The sequence below is a fragment of the Quercus robur genome, chromosome 6 (assembly GCF_932294415.1).
Source record: "Quercus robur chromosome 6, dhQueRobu3.1, whole genome shotgun sequence".
Classification (NCBI taxonomy): domain Eukaryota; kingdom Viridiplantae; phylum Streptophyta; class Magnoliopsida; order Fagales; family Fagaceae; genus Quercus; species Quercus robur.
Window position 1 is genome coordinate 20948823 of NC_065539.1, and position 4119 is coordinate 20952941.

Consider the following 4119-nt stretch of genomic DNA (forward strand, 5'->3'; position numbering starts at 1 on the left):
ATACAAAATGCAGTAACTTCTTACAGAGTATATGAGTTCTAGGTCTCTATTTCTGTGTATGATGACTTTTAAAATAAGCCTTTTATATGACTAGGGTTTTAAGAAGAGAAACCCTAATTATCCAAGACATCATGGACTGAAATTTAGATCTGGAAATTTCTGAAATCATAGATCTTGATAGACAGAGCTTGTGTCGAGCTTCTCCATTAATCTTCAATAGCAACATTTGTCGAGCTTATGTTAAGACTTAATGAAACAGATTTTTTTTACTTATTTCTTGGATCAACCTTCATGTGTTTAATGATACCACTTGATATGTTTGAACAACATACTTCTTGATACATTAAACCCAACTTAAATCTATCCAATTACAAGTAAAGTGCGTTTTGTCAAATGATTAGCCAATTATATAGAAAATATGACCCTAACAGTTGTCATTGCCAACAACAAGGTTTTGAGCTCAAAGTCATTGCCAATTTGTGGCAATCTGATGTCGAAGCTGCTATTATTTTGCTAGCATTCAATTAGGGTTATGAATTTTATTTTTTTTAGTATTTTGTTATTTGTTTTATTATTTGTTTTGAAAAGGAAGATAAATGTAATTTCATCAAATTTCGTTATTATTATTATTATTATGAAAAATAAGGATTAACTTGATATTAACCATAGCTATAAGGGTCATAGGTTTTGCAACTTGTTTAGAAAGACCTGTTTCTAACCCAAACCTGATCAACTCAACCCACTTTCCAGGTCTAATTCAATTTTTGAGTTTCAATTTTGGTTCAAAAGCATGCTTAAGGCCCATTTGTTTCGGCAGCTTAAAATTGGTTTTAAATTGTTCAATTCTAAATTACAATTTGTTAAAAATTTTGTTTTTAGATTTTTGTAGTGTTTTTGTTGTATGTCATCTCAGGACATGAGAACCATTTAATTTCATTGTAAAAGGTTATTTCCTGACCTGTAACAATTGAGAGACAGAGAGAGACTGGTCCAAGTGGTAGAGCTGACTGGACCAAGTCTGCTTTGGAAAAAAGGAAAGAAGACTGGTCCAAGTCTTGTTGATTTGGGTCGGGTCGGGTCGGGTTTATTGTGACCCGAAACCCGACTCGATAGAAATCGGGTTTGGTTGCCTGAAACCCGACCCAACCCAGAAAATCGGGTCTGAAATTAGGTCGGTTTTCCGGGTCTCGGGTCGGGTCTTGGGTTTTTTTTTTTTTTTTTTTTTTTTTTTTTTTTTTTTTTTAGGAGCCTTTATACTAAATGTTATTATATTCTTTTTTTTTTCTCTACTGCTTGTTTTCCAGGAGCCTTTATACTAAATGTTACTATATTCTTTTTTACAATAATAATCTCTCATTAAAAAAAAAAAAAAATCCAATATCAAATCATTAAAAAAAAAAAAAAAAAGCTTTCTCAAAAAAAAAAATCATACTATTTAACTATTTGAACCTGCTATTAACAATAGAAAATAAAAGCTAAAATCTCCTCAGCAAGCCACATTTAACAGTTCTCAAATCCTCAATAGTTCCCAATATTCTCTCATATGCAACTTTCAACAGAACCAACAATAGCACTCCCACCAAAGAAAGAACTAGTCAGCCTTGTTTTCACTGTTTATAAGATCCAATACCCAACAAATCCCAGATAAAGCATTGAAAAACTCTATGTACAACTTCATTAACTCAACTTTTGACCAAACAATTAATGTGGAAATCGCATCACCTAAATTAAAGAATGAAAAACTTGCTAAGATATCTCCAGATCATTGAACATCAGAATTACAAGCTAAAGTAATTACAAAAGAGCTTCCATTTCCAAACTCCAAGTGAAAGTTGCTCCAATATTTTCCATCTACAGCACCAAGGGGGAAAAATCAATAATAAACAAGTCATTTAACAGAAGTCAAATTTCTAAGATATACTCATATCCCATTCAACATAACTTAGATCAAAACACAGGATCTAATATTTTAGCTGCAATGAGCTGCCCAAGTCAAGCCAAAGTCCTCATTTAACACCAGAAGAACCGCAAAAATCAATTAAGTAAATGACAAAGCCTAATATTTTAATCCTTTTGAATCTAATCACAGGATCCTACATAAAATTTCTTAACAATCACACCATAGAATAATCATCATAAACTTGAGGAAAAGTTAACAAAGTCATCTAATCGGATACCTTAAGTGCAGTAACAAGTTTTTCAGGTTCAATGAGTGCAATTTTCAACGAGAAAGCACAAAAGCGTTTCTTTGTATCACAATTGGCAAGTTTTTGGAGAAACCCATTCATGAAATTGAACCCATTAAAAGAAGCTAACATCAAGTAGTACAAATGCCCCAAAACTCCAAAACGTTTTCTCTTTTCCTTCAGGTTTTTCTTGGCAACCAAAAAATTCACAAATTTGTAACTCCAACACCCAGAAAAAGAATGAATAAATAAAGCAATACTAGTTAGTCTATAACAAAATTAAAACAGAACCCCAGAAAAAGTTAAGACAAAAGGCTCAGAAACCCAGAAAGTGAAAACAAAACAGAAAACCAGAGAAACAAGAAGGAAGCAGAAAAGAAAAAGAAGTTTGAGAAAGAACACGTGTGCAGAGACAAGAAGTCCAGGTAGTTACGAGTCACAATGACCAACTAATCCTATTCCTATATCATAGATGATCAAGCAACTAACCAATGATAAACAACAACAAAAACCCACATACCCCATCAGATCAGAGCTCAAACTGAATAGAAAAACACAATAAAAAAAATTTAAAAACAAAGAAAACCCATTAAAATTATAAGAAATTAAGAACGACCCAGATCAAGAAACATGATCATAAATCAAAAATCATTTTTAAAAAATGACAAAAACCCAGAAACAGAAGCAAACCCAGTTCCTAAAAACTGAAACAGAAGCAAACCCAGAAAGCACAAACACACAGATAAAAATATTAGACACACACAAACACAATAACGCTATCACACACACACAAACACAACAACACGGGAAGGATGACTTACACAGAGATAACTGAGGCCCTGAGGGAGGCGGAGAGCTGAGGGAGGCGGAGAGAGAACCACAACAGACAACAGAGTAGGGTTTGATTCAAAAGAAAAAATCGGGTTCAGACTAGTATTTTTATCTGACTCGACGACCGACCCGAACCCGAAAATAACCCGAAAATAAGACCCGAAACCCGACCAGATTATTCTCAGATCCACCCAAACCCTTCCGGGTCGGTTCGGGTCGGGTCGGGTTTTCGGGTGGGCCGGGTCCTTGCTCAGTCCTACGGACCAGCACCAAAAATACGCCCAAATTACCTCCCCCAACTCTTGAAATGCTCAATAATTCTGGTCCGTAAGGGGGAAAAAAGCTTAATTATCTTGTTGAAATTTTTTAAAAAGATTTAGTAATAACTCTTCAGTTCAGTGCATGAAGCTTGTGGAGTTTCCCAGCATTCTTTTTTAAAAATACTAAAACTAATACTAATTTTTAGATAACTTTTACTACAAAAAGTTCACAAACTAACATACAAATTTATATAATTAGTACCATATCAATAATATGATAAATAAATTTCTTAATTAAAATTTATTTTGTGTTTTAAAAGTTGACACATTAATTGTAAGATTTATAATAAAATTTATATTAATTTTAGTATCACTCTTTCTTTTTTGGTCATGAGAGATAGGGTGAATGTGTGTAAGAATATCAACAAGGATTGAGATCTTCTAAAGTTATAATAGTAAATTGAATTTACCATGAAATTCTAAAATCCAGTAAATGGTTTAGAATGGTCACATCATTAATATTTAAACAAAAATAAATCTAAAAATATATCAAATCTCACATGTTGAAATGGTCGACTATGAGTGATAAATATTATTTGTTTACTACTTTTTACATTGAGTCATCACTTTCTGTCTTCTATTCATAGTCGACAATTTTAGTATATTATGAAATTGGATATATCCATAATATTGTTGTATAAACAAATATAAACCAGTGTTAATTCAGTGATCAGATAGCAAAATTTCAACCATTCATTTAATCATAAAAATTTTAGAGGATCCTAATCAAATGTTGGGCTCATTTTCCTCTCTCTCTCTCTCTCTCTCTCTCTATATATATA

The 4119-nt window shown here is 32.5% G+C and overlaps 1 long non-coding RNA gene across 1 annotated transcript; it reads right to left on the reverse strand.

Moving 5' to 3' along the window:
• Nucleotides 1–1499: 1499 nt before the first annotated feature.
• LOC126733211 (uncharacterized) lies at nt 1500–3243 on the reverse strand. Its single transcript, XR_007659643.1, has 2 exons — nt 3008–3243; nt 1500–1851 (listed from the first exon to the last, which is right to left on the reverse strand). It is a non-coding gene; the product is annotated as an uncharacterized LOC126733211 (long non-coding RNA).
• Nucleotides 3244–4119: the final 876 nt, after the last annotated feature.